This window comes from Geotrypetes seraphini, chromosome 2 (assembly GCF_902459505.1).
Source record: "Geotrypetes seraphini chromosome 2, aGeoSer1.1, whole genome shotgun sequence".
In the NCBI taxonomy this organism is placed as follows: domain Eukaryota; kingdom Metazoa; phylum Chordata; class Amphibia; order Gymnophiona; family Dermophiidae; genus Geotrypetes; species Geotrypetes seraphini.
This window is the reverse complement of record NC_047085.1, coordinates 425,068,360-425,094,308: the sequence shown is the minus strand read 5'-3', so window position 1 is coordinate 425,094,308 and position 25,949 is coordinate 425,068,360. Positions and strand designations below refer to the sequence as shown.

Genomic DNA, 25,949 nt, shown 5'->3' with positions numbered 1-25,949 from the left:
AATGAATATATATATATATCAATTTAACTCACATTAAAAAAAAATCCCATTCATAATACAGGAATTTAAACAAACCCTATCTTTTGGTCTCCATACAATAGCTCCTTTGGGAACTCAGAGAACTCAGTAAGCCTGAGCTGTCATTTGTAATGACAAATCCTGCATGTATATGCCACTGTTGTATACTCAATATTATAATATTGAGTATAATTGTATACTCAATTGAGTATACAATTATACTCAATTGAGTATAATTGTACTCAATTGAGTATACAATTATACAATTGTATACAATTATACTCAATTGAGTATAATTGTATACTCAATATAATTGTATACTCAATATAATTCTATTCACATCTGTCTCTGAAGCTCAAACCAGGTTGAAGATAGCTGCTATCAACTTATAATTATTTGTATGGACCTATAGACCGCAGCCGGGCACTACCTGCAACCGGTTGCTGACCTCTTCATCGGTCCAACTTTTATTGAGTATCATTAAAATTTAATTTTTTAATTTATATAATTTCTATCTTTTTTTAAATTTTTAGCATTATTTTCAAAACCCAAAGAAAGCTACTTAACTTTATAGTGGACTATCCTGCATTCATTCACCTCTCCCAACATGCATGTTTCAGACAAAACTTTTCTTCAGGGTCGAACTTACTGGCTCCCTCAAATGTTTTCCCTTGACCCTAAAGAAAAGTTTTGTCTGAAACATGAATGTTGGGAGAGGTGAATGAATGCAGGATAGTCCACTATAAAGTTAAGTGGCTTTCTTTGGGTTTTGAAAATAATGATAAGGATAAAAAAGAGATAAATTATAAAAATTTAAAAAACTAAACTAAATTAAATTTTAATAATACTCAATAAAAGTTGGACCGCCGAAGAGGTTAGCAACTGGTTGCAGATAGTGCCTGGCTGTGGTCTGAAGTAGAGAGTTGCACGGGGACAGAAATCCCACCCATCCCCGCCCGTCCCCACCAGGATCCTCTCCGTCCCCACCCATCCCCATCAGGATCCTCTCCATCCCCACCCATCCCCGCAAGAAATTACCTTCATCCCCGCCCGTCCCCATAAAATGCAGCAATTACTTCTGACAGGATCAATTCCACAGTTTCTTTTGTGTTTGCGCTGCTGTTTTCCTTATGGAATCTCTTTGGTGGAACCCTTTTTTGTTTTCTGTTCAAGTAATTAACTTATAAACCCCCTCTTTTACTAAGGCTGACTTGTCCATTATATTATATGGATGAACCCTGCTTTCAAAGCCTTCCATCCCCGTGGGAGTCCCGTTGGCTAGAGGTGGGTCCCCGTGGGAGTCCCGTGGCCCAGAGAAAGGTCCCCGTGGGAGTCCCGTGGGTTAGGCGGGATTCCCGAGGGACCCCCGCGGGACCCGCAGGATTCCCGCAATCCCCATTCCTGTGCAGACCTCTAGTCTGAAGGTCCATACAAATAACTATAAGTTGATAACAGCTATCCTCAACCTGATTTGAGCTTCAGAGACAGAAGTGAATAGAAGTCATTGGATACAATTATGTTGAAAATATGCAGACATTTTTTTTTGGGGGGGGGGTTCATTTACCAATGGCGGTGTACATTATTTTGAAAGAATGTTCAGTCTTTGTAAACCAGGAGTAGGCAGCTATTATCTTCAAAAGCCACAACCCAGTTGTATTTTCAAGATTTCCATAATGAACATGCATGATATTAATTTGCATATATGAGGGGCCACTGAAAAGTTCTCAGCCCAACCAACAAACTTGGGGCAACCTCCGTCGAGGACTATATACTTAGGGCTTCTATTACTAAGGTGTGCTAGCATTTTTAGCGCACGCATAAAATCACCGTGTGCTAAACCACGCAGTACACTTCTAGAATAACGTCAGCTTAATGCTGGCGTTAAGGTCTAGTGTGTGTGGCAATTTAGCAAGCGCTATTCTGTGCATTAAGGCCCTAATGCACCTTAGTAAAAGGAGCCCCTAGTCCAGTGATTTTCCACTTTTTTTCATTCTGTCGGAAAAATACAGAATAAAAAAAGTGGAAAATCACTGGACTAAGTGTATAGCCCTCAATGGAGACTGTCCCAACTTTGCCAGTTGGGATAAGAACTTTTAGCGGTCACTCATACAGCTTCCTTTGTGTGCAAACAGATCTCATGCATATTCGTTGTAGAAATCTTGAATACTCTACTGGGTTATGGCCCATCCCTGTTTTAAACAGTGCATACTATGTATAAACCCTTGAATTCTATATATGGCACCCAGATTTGTTTGCCCAAATTTGTGTCCATGCCAAGATGTGCACACAATTTGAGTACCGAGCTCTTACCTATCAATAATTGGACGCTAACAACAAATTATTGGAGTTAATTGGCACTCATTCTAACTTGTACACACATCTGACTATGTGCTATTTTATAACGCATGGGTACCTAATTCTGTTAGCATGTAACTCAAAAGGGGGCATGGCCATGGAAGGGGCAGTCTGAAAAGTTGCATGTGTAATTATAGAATATGGCCTCAGTGTGTCTAACTTGGGAAGTCTAGTGCCTAAAGTTAGGCATGGTAATTGTCACTAAGCATGATTCTATAAGGGGTGCATGCTCTTTATAGAATAGTGCTTAGCGTGGGGGGAGGGGGTTGGTGCCCAATTTTGACTGCCATTTACCAAATCTGGCTTAAATTGGTTTTAATTGGCGGTAATTGGCACCAGTTCCAAGCAGCTGTGCATACAAATGCCCTTAGTCATTATTCTAGAATTTGTACACCCAATTTCTAGGATGTGGGAGGGGCCTGAACAGGTCAGGGGCGTGCCTAGGAGTTACAAGTGCAGGTTATAGAATACTAGGGGTTACAGGTCTAAACGTACAAGCATTTAACCCAGCCTTTGAAATGCTATATGTACTCATGCCTTAGGTGTGAAATGGAAATGTCATTATAAAATTTGCATTTATAGGCTGATTTTATTAATGGTGCCGAAATCAGCCATACCTAGTAAAATGGAGCTGGCTGTATGTCAGTCACACTTAGGCATCATTTACAGAACTGCGACTAGCGGTGACTATGTAAAAATGTAGGTGCTTAAAATGTAGACGAGGGGGGGCGCTAGTGAGCACCACTGTGAATGGCTGCGTAGTAGGCTTGCTCCGCTGAACGGATCACTTTAAAGACATTTTTCCTAGCCTTGGAGTAATTTTTTCGGCGCGATTTCGCCCTGGCAAGCTTGCTAAAAATGTCGGCTTCGAAGACGGGCAAGCGCAAGAGTGTGGACCCCATTTCACCGCTGAAAAATCCGCCAGTAACGGAAGAGGTTGAATCGTTGCAGGGTGTCATGGCGGAACTTCGTTCCATAAAGGATCTGCTAGCTACTACTAATCAGAACACGGAAGATATAAAAACTGATCTAGCCTCCCTCAACGTCGAAATGGCGGTTTGCCGATCGAGACTAGACACAGCCGAACAAAAAATTGAAGTCTCTGAAAATAATATAAAAGCGCTGCAACGCCAATTTAAACGAGTCGCCATCTTGGAACAGGAGCTTGAGGACGCACAGAATCGATCAAGAAGAAATAACATAAGAGTGCTGGGGGTCCCGGAGTCGAGGGAGGGCAGAGACCCCATTGTCTTTCTTCAAACCATGCTGCCTAAAATGCTAAATATTGAATTTAAACACGAACTGGAAATAGACAGAGCACATCGTTCGCCGACGCACGTGTTAGAGGCACAGGCGAAATACCCGAGGCCTATCATCGCCAGGCTGTTGAGGTACTCCCAGGTTATGGATATTATGCGCCAGTCTAAATTGCTCCATCCTCTAAAATTTGAGGGCCACACCATCCTTATAGTGCCTGATCTATCTAAACATACGGCGAAGCGCAGAAAGCAGCTTTTAGAATACAGACCTAAACTAAAACAGCTGGGAGCGAAGTACGGGATGTTTTACCCTGCCACGCTTCGTGTCACGCTTAACAACTCTACTAAGAACTTTCAGCATCCTCATGAACTGGCGGACTTCTTGGAGCTGCAAGCGCCGAGTAGCATTGATGCCACTTGATTCTACTGCCAAACAGGGGCTGTTACCTTTTCTCATACTGATATGTTTTTATTATTATTAGGCACTGGGTTTTTCCCAGTGCTTTCTAGTAGCTGTTCTGTTCATGAATAATTGGTTTAATGTCCAGCTTAATTCTTGGTTAAAATGTGTTTCTCTAATAGTTTGCTTGCTTATATAATTATATCGCCTTTTAAATTTTTCAAGGGTACTTTCATAGATGATCTGTTCTGTGTTGAGCTTCCCACTATCTGCCTAGGTGGCCTTACTATACCTGTGTTGTTCCTGGTTTCCTTGTCCGTATTTAATCTTAATTTTTCTGAGACAGCTTTGCAAAAGTCTAATATTGCACTGATATCAAGACTGGATTGTTTGTGTTTTTTATTTTTTATTTTTTGCTTCATTTTAATTGCACTATTACATGTCATGGTGGGTATGGAATCTTTTTTGAGCAGTTGGTCACATTATGTACAGTGATAATTGGCTTTGTATTAGACTTGTTTGTTTAATACATAGGTCAATATATATATACTACAATTCTTTTGAAGGGTTGTGTAATTCTATACTGTTTTATACCATATTTAACAGATATTGGGTAGTCTGTTACTTACATAGTACATTCTCCACCAGGAGGGCCATTTTTTATTTTATATCATTAGGTCACTATAGTTACCCTATGTGGGATGTACTCCATCCATGTATATCATATTGATTACTTATGTCACTTAAATTTTGTTCATTGAATGTGAAGGGGCTGAATAATCCTATAAAACAACAAAAGATACGAGATTATATTAATAGAATGCAACCTGATGTTGTATATCTACAAAAAACCCACACGGCTGAAAGAAGTTATCTTACAGCTTTGCCAACCTTCACTCAAAACAGTTTCAGAATTTACTATTCACTGGTCCTCAGCGGGCCACCACACACTCAAAAGCTTTCATTGTGTATGGCTTTACGCTCCCACTCGTCATAGGAGCCAGTTCGACTTTCAATTTATATTCAAATATCTTAATAGTTAGAAGATTTAAGGTACTTAGCTTCTAATATGCTATGCAGGGAGAATTTGTTCTTAACATCAACATGTTTCGCCCGTTTGAATCGATGGGCTTTATCAAGATTCTTGCTCCCTCCTAATAACTTTCAACCGCCATTATATAAATGTGAAATATAATGGCGGTTGAAAGTTATTAGGAGGGAGCAAGAATCTTGATAAAGCCCATCGATTCAAACGGGCGAAACATGTTGATGTTAAGAACAAATTCTCCCTGCATAGCATATTAGAAGCTAAGTACCTTAAATCTTCTAACTATTAAGATATTTGAATATAAATTGAAAGTCGAACTGGCTCCTATGACGAGTGGGAGCGTAAAGCCATACACAATGAAAGCTTTTGAGTGTGTGGTGGCCCGCTGAGGACCAGTGAATAGTAAATTCTGAAACTGTTTTGAATGAAGGTTGGCAAAGCTGTAAGATAACTTCTTTCAGCCGTGTGGGTTATTTGATATAATCTTCATTCGTAGCTAAATTATACTTATATAGTGCTGGTGTTTACATTGTATATCTACAAGAAACACATTTAAATGCTAATGATTCTGCTAAATTTCACTTTAATTGGGCGTTGCCGGCTTTATATTCTCCGGCTGTGGATAAGAAAAATGGCGTCATGATGTTTATTAAGCGTAGACAAGATTTACAACTGACCTCACACACTACTGACAATGCAGGTAGATGGATAGTTGCTCATTTAGATTTCCATGGGTTATCACTTATGTTTTTCAATATATATGCTCCAAACATAGATTCACCTGTTTTTTTTGATGATATAGCACTACAACTCACGCTTTGCCCTAATGAATCATATATAATAGGTGGCGACTTCAATCTTATTTTGGACCCGGCGAATGATAGACAGTCGAAAGCGCCATATAAAGCATCTAGATCCTGGCATAAACTGCAGGGCTTGATTTCCCAATTTCAGCTGATTGACTCCTGGAGAATTCTACATCAGGTTAATAGGAAATATACATTTTTCTCCCCACCTCACTCCACAATGTGACAGGGATCTGGCTAGTCCTAATAAAGCCCGGGGAAAAGCCCAGGGAAAAGAGCAGGGAAGCATTAATAATGTGCCAGGGACTAAGGAGAAGAAATATCCTGTGTATAGGGAAAATCCTGAGCACAAGATTAAGAGGGAGCCTGTCCCTTTAAAAGCTCACAGAGCTCAGGCTGGAATGGGAAGGACAGGGCTCTTTAAGGAATTAGCTAAAGCTGCTATGAGGGGGCGTGGTTATGTGCCGAGTCTCCCTTTTTCTGAAGCTCCCTCGTCAGTGAGAGGGGAGGGACAGCTGGGACTGGAAGCTCAGGGGAAGCTGAGAAGGAACCCAGCTAAAGCAGCTAACTTTTGGCCAGCCTTGGAAAGTTCTCACCAGGATAGGGAAATGCAAAACCTGGAAACACAATCTGAGGTTTGTGACATGGACTGGTTAGAGAATAATGCTATGTCTTCTGAGGAAGAACACCCTATGGAATGGGAATAGGTTTTGGAAAGCCTGAAGGTCCCTTTTTTCCTTGGTGAAAGGGTTTTTTTTGTTTCTTCCTTTTTGGGGTTTATGTTTTGTGAAGGATTTTGTATCCGTGTTTCAAGCTGGGGCTGGAAGCTGCTGAATTTACTTTTGTGTTAGACGAGTGGAACAGTGGCCACACCTGTGGGAGTACAAGTCCCTCTGCTCCTAGCAAAAGGGAACTGCCACTCAATTCTTCCAGAAGCCTAATTAGTGCCTAGAACCAGATAGCCTAACTATTGCCAAGGCAGGTACGGTTCTAGCACTGCTTGGGGGAAATAACACCTAACAGGAACTGTATGTTATGTTCTTAATTTGTGAACTTGAATTGGCCAGCACTGAAGGTGCAGTGATAAGAACTGGCACATAAGAGAAAGAAAGCAGAACAAGAGCAAATTGGAATGTTTTGGGTTTTTACTTTGAATGCCAAATTTTGACCTTTTTTGTTTGAAACTTTCCTTGTGGATAAATAAAAGTCATATATTTGGACAAAACCCGGCCAGTGTGATGTGCAGTTTATGGGAGGCACCAGGCCGCTGTGGTCCACCACGGTTACGCTCGCGCCAAGACTGGGATTCTGTGGAGTTACTAGGCCTCGCCAGGATCCCGGTCCCACAACTTACACTAGAATAGATTACTTTCTATTTAGTTCTACTTTAGCTACTTACCTCTCGTCGTCTGACATTAGGGAAATTACTGTTTCAGACCACGCAGCAATTCTGCTTTGCTTTGCTAACATAGCTAGGCCTTTGACTTACAAACAATGGAGATTCAATAATTCACTCCTCCAGGAAACAGAATTTATAGATACTGTTTCCCAGGCCATAACGGAATTTTTTCCTCTGAATAGACTTTCTACTTCTAACTGGATAAATCTCTGGGATACCTTTAAGGCGTTTATTAGGGGGGTTATAATATCCAAGGCGGCACAAATAAAGCGTCAGAAATTGAAAGTATTGGAAGATCTGGAAACACAAATCAAATTGACTGAAAGTTTTCATATGTTACATTCTCAAGATTTTGAAACGTTAACACGTTTAAGAGCTATGAAAGTAGAACATAACCTTCTTCTTAGTAAATCCGCATCTCACACTGTGCTACTTAAAAATGCTGCTTATTATTCTGACAATAATCGTAGCGGACACCAATTAGCTATGTATCTCAAGGGTAGAACTGATAAAACTTATGTAGCGGCACTTACAGATTTTAATAACGTTACTTTGACTAAAGCAGAAGACATACTCTCGCACTTTCATGCTTACTATTCTTCCCTCTACAAATCTAACGCCTGTGATTTACTAGAAATAAATAAATTTCTGGATAAGCTACCTCATACCCCGTTGTCATCACACTTTCAACAGGATTTATCAACGCCTATAACTCAAAATGATATTGAACAAGCAGTCACTCAACTGTCCAAGGGCAAAACACCAGGTCCTGATGGACTAACAGCAGAATTCTATAAAACTTTCCTACCACAATTAATGGACCCCATTTTTTCTTTCTTCACCTCCATCATTCAATCTGGTAAAATTTCGGGCTCATTTACAGAGGCTACCATAATAGTACTCCCCAAACCTGACAAATCTACTTTATCGGTGTCTAATTATAGACCTCTTTCCTTGATAAATACTGATGCAAAAATTTTTGCTAAAATAATTGCTCATAAGCTCCTTCCCTGTATACAGACTATCATCGCTCCAGACCAAACTGGTTTTCTCCCAGGACGTCTTTTTAGTGACAATACTAGATTACTTGTAGATGTCCTCTGCTCGGTTCAGGACAGCTCTGAACCACTACTTCTTATGGGGTTGGACACAGAAAAAGCGTTTGATCACATAGAATGGAATTTTTTTATTTCAAGTATTAAAATGGTATGGTTTTCCACCCTATTTCCTCTCTCTTGTTCATATTCTCTATTCGGCTCCTACCACCAAATTATACATTAATGACTTCTACTCTGCCCCTTTCTTTCCATCTAGGGGAACTAGGCAAGGATGTCCGTTGTCCCCTTTGTTGTTTAATGTAGCGTTGGAACCCTTTTTAACAGCAATTCGCATTGATCCTAACATCAAAGGCCTTATCACTCCGACGACACATATCAAACTCTCAGCTTATGCTGACGATGTGCTCTTATATGCATCACCCACATCTATTCCATATATCCTCACCCTGATATCTTCATACTCTCTCGTATCGGGATATAAACTTAACCAAACTAAGACTGAAATAATGCCGATTAATTGTCCTGAAACTAAAGATGATATTACTAAATATGGGTTTATTTGGTCCCCTTCCAAACTTAAGTACCTAGGAGTTTTATTTGGACCTACTATTGAGGACACTTTAGTGTACAATATGGATTTCTTACTAACCAAACTCAAAAGGCTTATATCCCGCTGGTCGCCCTTAAAACTTACCTGGTGGGGTAGATTAGATACCATAAAGATGATGCTTACACCAATCATAAACTACACCCTGTCCATGCTTCCCTGCTTAATGCCAATACAAAATTATAAGAAATTAGAACGCTTACTGACTTCATTTCTGTGGAATGATAAACCGCCTAGGATTAGTCTACGTAAACTAAAATGTGCCAAACAACAGGGTGGTGTTAATTTTCCTAGTCCATATGACTATCACTTGGCCTTTTTGCTAAGACAGAGCAAGAGATGGATGGATTTACCGTCACTGATTGATACTCCATTGTGGATCCATTTGGAGATACCTCCTAATCCCTTACTTTTGAAATATGCGCCTGCTATGCAGGGCCTCACATCATCTTTAGAACATCATCCTGTTATTCACTCCACGCTTACTGCGATTAGACATTACGATACCCATTCTACTAACAAATGGTCTAAGACATTAGCGGCTCCGCTTTGGAATAACCCTGATATTAAAATCCAAAAGAAAATGATTTCTTGGAAACTCTGGCAATCCCATGGGTTGTGGAGCATCTCACACTTATACGATGGTAATCAATGGTATTCTTTTGAAACTATTTGTAGGAACTTCAACTTGCCCCCCTCCCAATTATTCAGGTGGCTGCAATTGACCCATTGTATCAAAAAGATATTTTCCTTTACACCATATGTACTAGATTTGCCCTCCTATATGACTTCTTGTGCGTTAGTTGCATCTGCTGGAAAAGAAGCTTCCCGATGATATAAGTTGATTCGTTCAACTGTAGACTCTCCCCCAACTAGGTATAGAGTTATCTGGCACGCAGAACTAGCTATTGATTTGCTGGATGAAGAATGGTCGAATATCTGGTTATCTGCAAGCAAGGCAATACATTCGGCCTCTATGCTTCAATCAGCATACTTTCTTTTGCATAGGGTGTACTGGACTCCTTGTAGACTGGCTAAAATGAATGTGTCATTATCTAAACTATGCTGGTCCTGTAAACTACAGGATGGTACACTACGTCACATGATATACGACTGTCCCATGCTATGTAAATTTTGGAAATTGGTTTGGTCTGATACTTCTGCTATGCTTGATATTAAGGAAAAATTCTCCTATAATTTACTTATTACTGGCACGATATCGGCTCGCTATTCTCCTTCTGATCATAAGAGTTTGGCTCTGCGAGCTTTATTGTTGATTGCACTTAAGATTATATTTACCAAATGGAAAAATCTTGCTGATGTAACTCATGCTGAATGGTGGTCTCATTTGAATACGATTGTTAAGTATGAGTCCCTTTACGCTCAGAGAGTTGGCTCTTTAAAAAACTTCCATAGAATATGAGACCCTATAATACAATATTGTACCAATGCTTAGTAGTAATTTATTGTATATTGTACCTTCCTATTGGACAGGTTGCAACACATGACTTACTTGCTTAATTTTCTATCTTATGACATGTTATTAAAATGATATTGGCTTAAATGAGTGCAATTGAATACGTGAATTTCACATTCCACTTTTTGTTGATTGTGCTACTGCTGTTAACTTAACTTGTAGAAGCAATATGTCTCTTACTCCTTGTTATGCTATATGGATATTGGTTGTTGATTTGTTTATTTTATAACGCTGTTAATCCTTACTTTTCTTTACTGTTTGTGTTGATTTGCAACTAAAATAATAAAACTTATTGAACTTAAAAAAAAAAATGTAGACGAGGGTTTTAAAAGCTTACATTTCAGGTGCCAGAGTTTTTAGAGAATTGCACTTAGCAGCACGCAAGTCACACTCCACCTATAGAAACACCCACTTAGGCATTATTTATTTTTATACCACTTATATCCTTAGTGGTTTTATGTTCAGGTACTTTATCATATTTCCCTATCTATTCTGGTGGGCTCAAACTCTATCTAGTGTACCTGGGGCAATGAGGGGATTAAGTGACTTGCCCAGACTCACAAGAAGCAGCCAGGGATTTGAACCCACAACCTCAGGGTGCTGAGGCTGCAGCTCTACCCACCGTGCCACACACTCTCCATGTGACAGATGCCTATCTTTTATAGAATCAAATAGGTGCCTAGCACCCAATTATTTTTCCCTCCAAATATAGAGGCTATTAAGGGTATTTTCCCAATTAAGTTAGGTACCCTTTATAGAAACAGCCTCTAGGTGTACATCATCCTGGTGCCTAAAGTTTGGCGCTGTTTCTTAGATCTTTGTGCAAAAGCATGCACCAACCATGCGCACACGCATGCACTATTCACACATGTGCAATGATTTGAATATTTGTATGATTGGGAACAAGTGAATAGTCTTTGTACAGAAAGCACACACTTTTTTTTAGATCAAATATTTTTATTACACAATTTTTAGCAAAGTATAGCAAAAATAAAAATCAAACCAAGACATCAGACCATACATCAAAACAAGTGTATCGATACATAGTCATCAAGTTTGGCCAAATACTTTTTCCTTGCAGAACATTTCTCTATTATTAGTCTTTCATATCTACAGAATGATATAAGCAAACGGTATTCTACCACTTTTGCATAGTAAGATTACAAGTATCTTTCCAGAAGGTAATCACAAGTTTCATTGCAACCATTAATAGGAAATCAAACAGTCTCCTATTGGACTTTAAGAGAGCATGCATTCTTAATGACATTGCTCTCATAATTACAAAACGGCTAAAGCAAACACAATAAAATGAAAATTCTTGCAAACAAGAGAAAAACTATAATTTCCTAGCAGCCCATCTTTATAAATCTAGGACAAATTATTATTCACTGGTTTGTGAATGACATCATTGTAAGGGGCCTTGATCCTATTGGATGGACAAGTACAAATTGAAAAATGATACACGGATGAATTCCATTCTATGTTAAAGTTACAGATCAGGAGTTTAAGTATTCATTATATTCCTTTCTTGGCTGACTTTTTCTCAGAATACATTCATCATAATATACATAGCCCTTTGATCCTCCTGATCTTTATAAGCAGGGAAACTACAAGGACATGAGGAAAATGGTAGGAAAAAAGCTCAGCAGCAACCCAGGGAAGGTGAAGACCGTAAAGGAAGCCTGGACACTGCTTAAAGGCATAGTGCTCGAGGCACAAGACCTGTGCGTCCCAAGGTTTAGGAAAGGGTGCAAAAAAAATCGAACTAGAAACCCAGCATGGATAACATCTGCGGTTAAAAAGGCGATAAGCGACAAGAAATCATCCTTCAAGAAATGGAAAAAGGATCCAACAAAGGAAAACCAGGAAGAGCACAAAAGACACCAGAAAGAATGTCATAGAGAGGTCAGGAAGGCAAAGAGAGAATATGAGGAAAGACTGGCAGGAGAAGCAAGAAACTTCAAACCCTTCTTCAGGTATGTGAAAGGGAAACAACCAGCCAGAGAGGAAGTGGGACCACTGGACGACGGAGACAGGAAAGGAGCGATAAAGGAGGAAAAAGAGATAGCTGAAAGGTTAAACAAATTCTTCTCGTCGGTCTTCACCAGAGAGGACACATCCAATATCCCAGAACCCGAGGTGATTATGAACGGAGAACACGACGAAAGGCTAGTACAACTAGAGGTAAGCAAAGAGGATGTCCTCAGACAGATAGACAGACTAAAGAGCGACAAATCACCAGGCCCGGACGGCATCCACCCAAGGGTACTAAAAGAACTGAGAAACGAAATAGCAGAGACACTTCGCCAAATATGTAACCTCTCCCTAAAAACTGGGGAGATCCCAGAGGACTGGAAAATAGCAAATGTCACGCCATCTTTAAGAAGGGATCAAGGGGTGACCTGGGAAACTACAGGCCTGTGAGCTTGACCTCGGTTCCTGGAAAGATGATGGAAGCAATGGTAAAGGACACAATCTGCGAACACATAGAAAACAATGGACAACTGAAGGCGAGCCAGCATGGCTTCTGCAAGGGAAGGTCGTGCCTCACGAACTTGCTGTACTTCTTTGAGGGAATAAATAGTCAGATGGATAAGGGTGAATCCATAGACATCATTTACCTTGACTTCCAAAAAGCCTTCTACAAGGTACCTCACGAACAGCTACTTAAAAAACTGTGGAACCACGGGGTGCAAGGGGATATCTACCGATGGATCAAACACTGGCTAGCGGACAGGAAACAGAGGGTTGGAGTCAAAGGCCAATACTCAGATTGGCAATGGGTCACGAGCGGAGTTCCGCAGGGGTCGGTGCTGGGACCTCTACTATTCAACATATTTATTAACGATCTGGAGACGGGGACAAAATGTGAGGTTATCAAATTTGCTGATGACACCAAACTCTGCAGCAGGGTTAGAAACACGGAAGACTGCGAAGACCTACAAAGGGACCTAACGAGACTGGAAGACTGGGCAAAAAAGTGGCAAATGAGTTTTAACGTAGAGAAATGCAAGGTCATGCATGTAGGGAAAAAGAACCCGATGTTCAACTACAAAATGGGGGGAACACTGCTAGGGGTGAGTAACCTGGAAAGGGACCTGGGGGTGATGGTCGACTCATCACTGAAACCATCGGCGCAATGTGCGACAGCCTCAAAGAAAGCAAACAGAATGCTGGGCATCATCAAAAAGGGTATCACAACCCGGACGAAGGAAGTCATCATGCCGCTGTATCGCGCATTGGTGCGCCCGCACCTGGAGTACTGTGTTCAATACTGGTCGCCGTACCTCAAGAAGGACATGGCGGTACTCGAGGGAGTGCAGAGGAGGGCGACTAAGCTGATAAAAGGTATAGAAAATTTTTCATACGCTGACAGGTTAAAAATGCTGGGGCTGTTCTCCCTGGAGAAGAGGAGACTTAGAGGGGACATGATAGAAACCTTCAAAATCCTTAAGGGCATAGAGAGAGTAAATAAGGACAGATTCTTCAAACTGAGAGGAGCCACAAGCACTAGGGGTCACTCGGAGAAATTGAAAGGGGACAGGTTTAGAACAAATGCTAGAAAATTCTTTTTTACGCAGAGGGTGGTAGACACATGGAACGCGCTTCCGGAGGAAGTGATAGGCCAGAACTCTGTACAGGGATTCAAGAGGGGTTTGGATAGGTTCCTGGAGGATAAAGGGATAGAGGGGTACAGATAGAACTTGAGGTAGGTTATTGAAGTGGTCAGAAACCACTTCACAGGTTGCAGACCTGATGGGCCGCCGCGGGAGCGGACCGCTGGGCGAGATGGACCTCGGTCTGACCCAGTGGAGGCAACTTCTTATGTTCTTATGTTCTTATGTTCTAAATGTTCTTATGAGGTAACCAACATCTTGAATTGGGCATAGGCAAAATTAGCATATACCCTTCATGGTGTTACAACTAAGGGGATGAAGCCAATCCATTTATGTTTATATTTATTAAAAAATCTTTATATACCGCTCAATTTGCCAAATAGGATCAAAGCGGTTAATAATATAATCCAATCAAAGTAATAAAAGAACTCCATTTAAAAATAGGAAAGGCAAAACAAAAAATAATCTAAAATATCATACATCTATCATACAAAATATTTACTACGTTTTTCTTTTTCTTTTTTTTTTTGAACTTACAAATATTCCAATTCTATTCATTTTTTAAAAAATTTACAATAAGTGTAACAGCATTTATAACATTTTAAACTCAAATACAACACTTAATATTCTGTTAAATTCCATATCAAAATTTATCCCCCTCTCCCCTAATCAATAACATTCTTTAAATTCAAGAAAACCTACTATAAACCCCATTCCTATATACCTTATTTAATATTCAAATCAAAAACCCCTTCCCCCTCCCCCATCCTGGATGTGCATTTTTAAGGGAAAAAATAAAATTCAATCATTACAATAGTTTGTTAATGGCTCCCAAATCTCATGAAATTTTCTAAAATTCTCCTGCTGTGTGATTATTGTCCTTTCCATTTTATAAATGTGACATAAAGAGTTCTACCCGAAACTGTAATTAAGTCTCTTCTAGTTTTTCCAATTACTCATAATCTGTTGTATGGCAACTCCTGTCATAATAAGTAGAAGCCTGTTATTCTTGGATGATATTTGGCTCTTAGCCCTCATTGACATGCCAAACAGCACAGTATCATACGATAATGCCACTGGAGTTTCCAACATACAATTTATTTGACCCCATATTGATTTCCAAAAAGCAAGAATCAATGGACAATAGAATAACAAATGATCTAATGTCCCAGCTTTGAGATAGTAGTACCAGCATCTATTTGACTTAGAGCTATTTAACTTCTATAATGCTCTATGTAACCGAAAAAAGTTTGTCTCATAGATGCAGACACTGTACATCTCATCCTCCAAGACCACATTCGTGGCCATTGAGACACAGTAATTTGATGCTTAATCTCAATGGTCCAAATGTCCTGAAGACCAGTCTGGATTTACCACATTTTTCAATAAAATAAAGTAAAATAAACAGAATTAAATTAAATATAAAATAAGGCATGTTGAAGTACTGAATTCAATGCAAAAAAGCCAATTGAAAGTAATGGGCCTTTAAATGCCTTTTAAAAAAGATTCTTCCTTTCTCAATTTTACGGGTAAACTATCCCATAGAATTAGAACCAGATTTTTTTTTAATGCAGAATTTCTAGTCGAGGCAAGATGAGCTTTCGCTATATGAGGTAAAGCTACTCTATTATTATTCAATGTTCTTTATAATCGCCTAGGCGCATAAAATAACGCTAAGTTGGAAAGATATGAAGGTTGTAATTCAAATAGTGCTCTATGTGCTATCATCAAGATCTTAAATTTAATCTGTTATTCCATCAGTAACCAAAGGAATTTCAGATACAAAGGAGTCATATGATTTCTAATATGTACATTACCTAACATTTGAATAGCAGCATTTTGCAACGTATGTAAACATTTAGTTGCCCTGCTGTTATACCTGCATGCACTAAAATACTTAATCCAATTTAGAAAGAACAAAAGCATGAATTAAGGAATGTAGAGATTTCTCATCTAAAAAATTTTGGATAGCTCTAAGCTGCCTCAGTGCACCAAATCCTTCAGCAACCACAGAAGAGACCTGTTCTTCAAAGTTCAGATGACAGTCAATCATAATCCCCAAATATCTAAAGGTATTAACCATTTTAATGCAGTGTTGGTCCAAAGATAAATTTATTTTAGGCGTTTCTTTACCCCCTGAAATACAGCATGCTACTGGTTTTCTCATGTTTAACACCAATTTGTGTCCTCCTAACCATCCTTCTATACTTTTTAAACAATCCAGCAATGGATCCAAATCTGTTTGTGGAGATAACCTATAAACCAGTAAAATGCCATCAGCTTAAATATAAGTACTAATTCCCATTTCCTGAATTAGTTTTGCAAGGGAACTCAGAAATATGTTAAACAGGATTGGCGATAAAGCCGAACCCCGTGGTACCCCACATTCTAACAATCTTTTCCGAAATGTTGATCTACCTGCAACTACCTGAAAAGTATGGCCTTGAAGAAAAGATGAAAACCAATTTAGAACAGTTCTTTGTAAACTAATTTATTGCACCACCCAAATTCCCGCTATTAAGATAATATACTTCAATCGCTACCATAGACTTAAATAATAAAAAGAAAGATGATAAATAGAAATTTCTCAATTCCAATATAAAACTGACTTTTATAATTATAAAGAACTAGCAAAGAATATTCTACAAGAGTTAGGAAAATTCAGACCTAAAATCCTAACAAGAGATAAAAATATGTCCTTCACACTACACACTTTGCTATGCCTTCACTCCCTTGGCAGTAACATGGCTCATCGAGCAGAACCATTTTTGGCACAAATATACATCTCTGCATTTCAGAACCATGATACATTATTCTACATGGCAGACCTCTTAACAACAAGCACTCGCATCTATGTATTGTACAGTGCAGAGGGGGTAGAGGAGTAAGACTTGAAAAGAGTTGCTAATCACCTGGATAGGACAATACAGCTATCCCCAAGCTGACATTGGGTAGGATAATTTTCAAACTATTTTACCTCAGAAAACGGTTACAGTACATGGTTGAAAATCTCCTCTCCTTCAACAGGCAAACAAACTTACTTATAGGTGAGCCATAATGGAGCAGGGCAAAGAAAGTGGAGGCCAGAGCTTGCAGATAATAGATTTTCAAATCATTGATTGCTTTTTATAGTTTTAATTGCTACAAAACAGGTGGAAATATATGGTGACAGAAATATCTGGGTCACCAGCTGGCCTGAAATTTTCCAAGGGAAATTCCTCAAAGTACCTCTATGCCTGCAAGCAGTTCTTAACTGAAAAGCTGCTTCTTTTAATGAACCTGTGACTTGTCACATGCAAGACCAATAGCACTTCTTTCTCTATCAGTACACTAAAGGCATTCCGAATTTGTGCTGGTAAACAGATCAATTATTTATTTAAAACATATATATTCCGCTTTAAACCAAAGAGGTTCACAAAATACATATACAGTAAAAAATACATAACAATAGTAATAGTAATTAAGAAACAAAAACAATAAAACTGTGGAAGGCGAATGAAAAGAACATTCTCATTAAGGTTTTACAAGACATTGAGGTATAAAAAATGCATCAGCCGAAATAAATCTACTCTCTTCATACCAAGATAAAAGCTTGGGCAAAAATATGGGTCTTCAATAATTTTCTAAACTGTAATAAGTTAGAACATAAGAACATAAGAATAGTCTTACTGGGTCAGACCAAATTGTCCATCAAGCCCAGTAGCCCGTTCTCACAGTGGACAATCCAGGTCACTAGTATCTGGCCAAAACCCAGAGTAGCAGCATTCCATGCTACCGGCTCCAGGGCGAGCAGAGGCTTCCCTCATGTCTTAATAACAGACTATGGACTTTTCCTCCAGGAATTTGTCCAAACCTTTTTTAAAACCAGCTACACTTTCCGCTTTTACCACAACCTTTGGAAATGCATTCTCCGAGTGAAAAAAATATTTCCTCCTATTAGTTTTAAAAGTATTTCCCTACAAATTCATCAAGAGTCCCCTAGTCTTTCTAATTTTTGACGGAGTGAAAAATCGATCCATTTGTACCCGTTCTACTCCACTCAGGATTTTGTAGACTTCAATCATATCTCCCCTCAGCCTTCTCTTTTCCAAACTGAAGAGCCCTAACCGTTTTAGTCTTTCCTCATACGAGAAGAGTTCCATCCCCTTTGATCATCCCACAGAATCTCAAAATGCCAGACATGTTGTTTACTTTTCAGCTTTTGTAAATCAGAATTCACATATTTATAATGGTACAAAATGTTCTATCTTGGTTCTTCTCTCTTTAAAATAGTAGTGGCTCAATCTCACATGCATATTCTAATTGTCAAGATATCCTCAACGAATAAGTATGAGGGGCCACTGAAAAGTTCTCAGCCCAACCAAGAAGAAAATGACCCATAAACCATCCAAGAAGTGGACCCATAAAACTTACAAGTTATTCCACACTTTTCTTGACACTTTTAATTTTATTTCATTTCATTGAAATAGTCAAGAAAAGTGTGGAATAACTTGTCAGTTTCATAGCTCCACATCATTCTCTTCTTGGTTGAGCTGAGAATTTTTCAGCGGTCCCTCGTATGGAAGAGATCCGTGATCAGTGAAGGCAGTGTAATCTATCTCATACACAGTTATTGTGAATAGCTTGAAAACCAGACTGGCTAAGGGGTGCTCCAAAAACAGCTTGAAAAACACTGATATAATACAATTGCATCTTATATCAGGCAAGTGGATGTCTTTCATCCATTTGTTATTATTAGGGGAAGTTATCAAGGTGAGCTACCATTAACATGTGCTACTTTACTGCTAACCCCGGTTATTCCTAATTAGGTCCCATTGCTTAAAATGAGATCTGTGCAAAAATAGCAGAAGTTAGTGTTAAAATAGCATGTCTTAATGGAATCCCACCTTGATAACTATTCTTTTAACTGCAAACTGCTTTTTACTGTCTCTGAGAAACTGTTGTCCTAGGCAATTACCTAGTCTGCCTAATGGTTGAACAGGCCCTGAATGCATGCAATGATCGCAACAATATACAACACAGTTCTTCAACCGCCGGTCCGCAGAAAATTCCTGCCAGTCCGTGCAGGGCCGGCGAAATGGACGCTGTTAAATTTCCTGCCCCGGTGGTGTTCACGGAAATCTTCTGTTCCTCCCAGCCTCGGGCGATCAAGACAGGCTGCCGACGTCGGGCATTCCCTCTGTGAGTCTCGCCTCTGCGGAAACAGGAAGTTGAAACAAAATAGGTGGGACTCAGAGAGGGAAAGTCCCGACGTCGGCAGCCTGTCTTGATCACCACCCCTGCCAAGTCACCGAAGAGGGCCGCGAGGAAGGTGCAGGTACAAGGGAGAATGTCAGCGTGCACGGGGGTGTCAGCGTGTGGATTGGGGCCATCAGCAGCGTCTGTGCTGAGAGTCTGCCCACGTTCAGGATGCGGTGGGTAGGGGCTTCCGGCTCGTCTTGGGCGGCAGGGCCTGCGGTGCAAAGCTGTTTTTTTGCCAGCTTGGGAGGGTTGCGAATGTGCAGGGCACAGCAGGAGTAAGATCATGGGGAGCCTTCAACAGTAGCTGTCTCCTCTCCTAGCAGCTCTGTACTTACCAGGGCAGTGATTCACTTTGGCAACTTCCCCTTTCCTCAGAGGCGGCAATGGACCCAAGGCTGCCTAAGGAAATCACTGCTGCAGGCAAGTACTGAGAGCTGCTGGAAGGAGAGGAAGCCACTGTTGGAGGTTGGGAAGCTGCTGGATAAAGGGAGAGCTGCTACTGCACCTGGAGGGAGGTAGAAAGAGAGATGCTGCTGGGAGGGGATGAGGGAAAGGGATGGGAAGAGAGCTACTGTTGGATAGGGGGAAGGAGGGAAGGGAGAAGGAAAAAAGGAAGGAAACAGCTGGCAGGCAGATTAGAGGAGGGAAAGGGGAGAGACAGGAATGAGAAAGTAGAGAGAGATTGATGCTGGAAAGGGGGGTCAGCAGAGAAATGAGAGAGGGATAAAGATGCTAGATCTGGTGTAGGAGAGATAAAAATGAAGAAAGCAGTGAAGCTGGAATGAATGATATAAAAAGGAGAGAGGAGGCACAGGCTGGATGGAAAGGGGAGAGGGGCATAGAAAGAAGTCAGATACATATGGAAGGGGGAGAGGGCAGACAGTGGATGGAATGGGCAGACGCTGGAAGGAAGAGTGGAAAGAAGATGAAAGCAGAGACCACCAAAGGTAGAAAAAAATCATTTTATTTCTATTTTGTCATTACAATATATCAGATTTGAAATATATATCCTGCTAGAGACATAACTGGGGACTGCAAAGCCTAACACTATTCCTATCATGTGTGACTGTAGTATTCTGTTAGCTTGATATTTCTGTGTAGCATTCTGTAATAATTTGGCTTGTTCAGTTTTCTTGATAGTAGAGGGGATATATGTGAAGGGGAGGGGAGACAGGGGTTTTGTTGGTCCTTGCTCTGAATATTTATATTTATAAAATACAATTGTACAAAATATTGTTTCTTTTTATACTTTAATAAGATACGTTCAATATAAAATTATAACTGAGGCTTGTGCAGATGGGATCAGATGGTTTGTGGGAACCGAGCTTGCGGAGACGTGGCGAAAATGTGTTGTTTTTTTATTTCGGTCTTAGTAGTTTGCTGGTCCACAAAATAATTCTTTTATTTCTGCCGGTCCACGGGTGTAAAAAGGTTGAAGAACACTGATATACAACATCCCATCTATTTCATATGCTATCTTATGATGCTACTGTAATACATATTGCAATGTCTTATGAAAATAATAAAAGAATTGGAACTCTAAATCGATAACAGAATCAGTGTGTTTGATTGATCTGACTGGGGGAGTGTGGCAAATCTAGCTTTTATCTGTCTGTATTTAGCTATGCCCAGCTGTCTCTCATCCACTCACATCCCTCTATAACGTACACCGCTGCGTGTTTCTAGTAGCACTATAGAAAAATAAATTGTTGTTGTTATAACTATTAAACCATCTTCCAGCTCTAGTCTGTAGCTGTCACTCCTTCTCCTAAACAATAGTTGTTTCACACACTTTAATCTTTTGTCCAAGTTCTAGTTTGTGTCTGACTCCGTCACCTCCTCATGCTGTACTTAGCTTCTTAAATTGTAAGATCTTTGAACATAAGAATAGCCTTACTGGGTCAGACCAGAGGTCCATCTAGCCCAGCATCCTGTTCCCACAGTGGCCAATTCAGGTTACAAGAACCTGGTAAAAACACAAATTTGTAATTTATTCATTTATATCCCACTTTATACAAAGCGGACCACAATAAATACATACACAGTATAAAAATATAAAAACGCTAATACAGACATTACAGGCCTAAGAACAGTAAACAAATAAGCAGCCGGTGCTCATACATTCCCCCCCAAAATTAAAAATAAACACCCAAAAACAAACAGACCCCATACTTAATCTTGCAAAATAATAGTAGCATTCCAAGTTACCAATCCTAGGGCAAGCATTGACTTCCCCCATGTCTATCTCAATTGCAGACTATGGACTTTTCCTCCAGGAACTTACCCAAACCTTTTTTAAAGCCATCTACATTAACCGCTGATACCACTCTTCAAAAAATCCCTTAATAAAGCTTAATACCATGAATACCCCTTCTTCCCTTCCCTTCCCTTCCCTTCCCTTCCCTTCCCTTCCCTTCCCCAACCCCTAATCCTTCTTATCCCTCTCTTGGAAACGATCTCTGATCTAACTTTGTAACCCTTCTTCCATAACTCTTTTTACAATCCGCTTTGAACCGAAAGGTAATGGCGGAATAGAAATCTGTAATGTAATGTAATATAATGTAACTATTCTCTTGAGTGAAAAAATATTTCCTCCTATTGTTTTTAAAAGTATTTCCCTGTAACTTCATCGAGTATCCCCCAGTCTTTGTAATTTTTGATCCTGCAAAAAAATTGATCCACTTGTACTCGTTCTAAACCACTCAGGATTTTGTAGACTTCAATCATTTCTCCCCTCAACCCTCTCTTTTCCAAGCTGAAGAGCTCTAACCTTTGTAGTCTTTCCTCATATGAGAGGAGTTCCATCCCCTTTATTATCTTGGTTGCTCTTCTTTGAACCTTTTCTAATTCCGCTATATCTTTTTTAGATATGGAAACCAGAATTGAGCACAACACTCAAGGTGAAGTCGCACCATGGAGCAATAAAGAGGCATTATAATATTCTTAGTTTTATTTACCATCCCTTTTCAAATAATTCCTAGCATCTTGTTTGCTTTTGTGGTTGCTGCTACACATTGGGTGGAAGGTTTCAGCATATTGTCTACTATAACACCTAGATCTTTTCTTGGGCGCTGATCCTTAAGGTGAACCCTAGCATCTGGCAACTATGAATAGATTATTCTTCCCAATATGCATCAATTTGCATTTGTCCACATTAAATTTCATATGCCACTTTGATGCCCAGTCTTCCAATTTCCTAAGGTCTGCCTGCAATTTTGCACAGTCTGCATGTGTTTTAACAACATTGAATAGTTTAGTGTTATCTGCAAATTTAATCACCTCACTTGCTTTTCCAATTTCTGGATTGTTTATAAATATATTAAATAGCACCAGTCCCAGTACAGATTCCTGCAGTACTCCACTATTTACTTTCTTCCACTGAGAAAAATGGTCATTTCACCCTACCCTCTGTTTCTGTAAAATCTTAATAATTATCACCATTGTAAAGGTCTGGGAGCTAATCGGAGAGACAAAATGGCGGCTTAGACATTGGGCACGAAGGCTGCTCCTCCATGATATTCTACAATGCCTGAAAATGCCAAGTTAAAGTTCCTACCTCAGCAGTTTCCATGTCCTCGATTCCTTGATCAGTACAGATTACGATGGAGCATTATGCAGCTCAAACATCAATTAGGAGTCTGCTTGGTAATTTTGGGGGTGAGACATTATCCCCCCGCCTAGACTTAGTCGTACTGCATGTATAACCGAAAGTTTTACAACACTGCCTAGAAGGAACTTGGACGTTGTGACTTAGGCCATCTAAAACCAGGTCTAAGTCACAAGAAGGTATCCAAAGTGACCAGATAAGCACAGCAGACACAAAGTACAGACCCCCACACAGTGCCCCAGTGATCACTGACCCCACCCCCATAAAAATCGTAATAACAACTTTACATATCTGCCTCCAGAACATCAGCACCTGGCAGCCTGGCATAGGAAAGTCTAGTAGAGCTGCACAGAGGTGGCTTAAGTGGTTTTGGGAGGTGGGTTAGTGAACCATGGAGAGGAGGACCAAGGGCCATAAGCCACTCTAATTATTACATTCATGGTGAAAAAATGTGAATCCCCCCCAAAACCCCTAACCCTTTGTACTGCCATATAAATGGCTCCTGCAGCCATAAGGGCTATTGGGGTGGTAGATAGGTGGGTCTAGTAGGTTCTGGGGGTATTTTGGGGGGCTCACCATGACCTATAAGGGAGATGTTTATGTGGCAACCTATTTGTGAAGGTCACAGCAATTCCCTGTAAGATACCCTACTACTCTGTTGCCATGTCTGGGTGTTCAGTCCCTCACTTTTCTGGCCCCCTCCCATGCCCAAAAGTTCTTTTTCTAGGCATTTTTGACTGGGACAAAATTTTGGTCGAAAATGGGGTATAAAGATGGATGACTTAGCGGTCTGAACGATCAGATGGCTGGACGAACAGTTAGACTATTTTTGGAAAAAAAAAAGTATTTTTCAAAAATGGACCTTTTCCCATGTCTGACTTTTGTCCGACTTTGGGCGACTTGCGACTTAGGCCCAAAACGGACTTAGATGTTTCTTTTGACTATGCCCCTCTCAGGTTGCTGAGGCTAGAGCTTTAACCACTGCACCACACTCTCGCCTAATTAGTGATTTTTTTCACTGTTAAGACCTTCATTTTTTACATTAGAAGAAATAAGGAAAACTATAGTGGCTCTCGGCCAATCGATTACAACCCAGATGGCCTCAGATCAAAGGAGGAATTGTAGAATGGAGAAATTGTTAAATTTGCATGATTCACAAAAAGTGGCAATGCAGAATTTGTTACAAGTTGTGAAAACTGCACATAAATCCAGGAACTAATATCTATAGTGAAAGATAATTCCAATTTGGAAGAGAAATGTGAACATTCAGAAAATTCTGTCCATAGAAGAAATCTTTGTTTAATTAATTTCCTAGGATCCTTGGTATTTCTGGACTTAGCATAGCGGCACAAAAGGAACATGTTTTTTCTCTATTATCTGAGGTTTTTAAGTTCCCTTGAAAAGTTCCAACGATGGAGAAAAATATTCTTTTATGAACTGTTTTTCCTGGCTGAATTTGGTCCGGGAACAATAGCGTAGTAATCTTCTACTCCTGAGGAAACTGTAATACAGTGAAACAGGGACGCTCCATTGAACTGAAGATCTGTAGCATTGCACAGTGGAGCAACACTACTTTGCCCAAAGCTAAGTTATTTATTATAATGCAATATTTTTTGGTTGCATACACTGCAACTCTGAATATATTTGTATCTATCAATAGCAGTGACTATTATATGACCTAGGGACTTTTTATGACTGATGATAGCTCAATTTGTAGATGTAGGACAAGAATATTCTAAAGGCCTGCCTCTGAGCACTTGAGGTCTTTTTTTTTTCTCCCTAGAGTTTATGAACATATTGGGACAGCATTTGTTGGTTGTACAGAGTCTAATTCAGTAGTCTGTCCATATTTTGGGGGGTGAATTGTGTACAATTCTAGAGACCTCACCTTCAAAAAGATATAAACAGTATGGTACGAAAATGGTCAGTGGTATTCATCATAAGGTGTTTGGTGACAGACTTAGAGATCTCATCATAGATACTTTGGAGGAAAGACAGGAGAGGGGAGATATGATAGAAACATTTAAATATCTAAGTGGCATAAATATGCATGAGACAAATCTCATTCAATTGAAAGAAAACTCCAGAGTGAGAAGGCATGGAATGAATTTAAGAGGTGATAAGCTCAGGAGTAATCTATGGAAATTTTTTTTACAGAAAGGGTAGTAGATGCATGTAATAGTCTCCCGGTAGAGGTGGTGGAGACAAAGACTATTTTTGAGTTCAAGAAAACATGGGACAGGCATTTTGGATCTCTTATGGAAAGGAGGAGATAGTGGATGCTGCGGATGGGCAGCCTGGATGGACCATTTGACTTTCTGTGCCGTCATGTTTCTCTGTTTCTGGGAGTACTTCTGCTATAGGCTAAGTGCTTTTGATTATGTGTGGGCACAGTGACAAACTAATTTTTATGTCTATGGTGATTCCTCTTATGTGCCTTGAATCTTAATATGCAGACCATGATGAATATGTTCCCTTTTGCTGAATCAGGCAAATGCATGCTTTTACAACCATTTCAGTTTATACTCAGTTCAATCTCCTGAGACTAAAAATAATTTGGATGAATCAAGGCCTACATAAAAAGCTATTCTTGTAATGCACATTCAGTTTATTTTACAGAACAATAACAATTATTTTTATAGCAAGATCAATATACCTAAGCTAAAGAAGGTCATTTAAATAATGAAAATAATCCTTTCATTAAGAATGTTCCATTTTTGTATAAGATAGCTAAACAGAGCTCTCAAGTTATCCAGTTCCATGAGGGAAATTTTAGGCCTGGATTTCTCACAATCTTATCCTGATATTGTATGGCACCTGCAACACTAGTAGAAATACCACTCTGTTCTGGGATGTAAGTTTAAAAACAGGACTAGCCAAAAAGACTCCCTCCTAGAACTGGTTAACTTGGCAGATTTGGTTAAATACTTTCTTATGGTCATACAGTGAACCAGGATATGTAAATACACAACTTTCTCAGGGATGCCAAGTTACCTAGCTCAGGTCTAGAGTCTTTTTGTCCGGTCCTGGCTTGAACTTACATCCTAATGCATCATG

General features: G+C 39.8%; 1 protein-coding gene across 1 annotated transcript in view; it reads right to left on the bottom strand.

Annotated features, from left to right (window-relative positions):
- ZNF804B (zinc finger protein 804B) overlaps nt 1–25,949 on the bottom strand; it is a 490,459-nt gene that overhangs the window by 135,734 nt on the left and 328,776 nt on the right. The window lies entirely within an intron of this gene.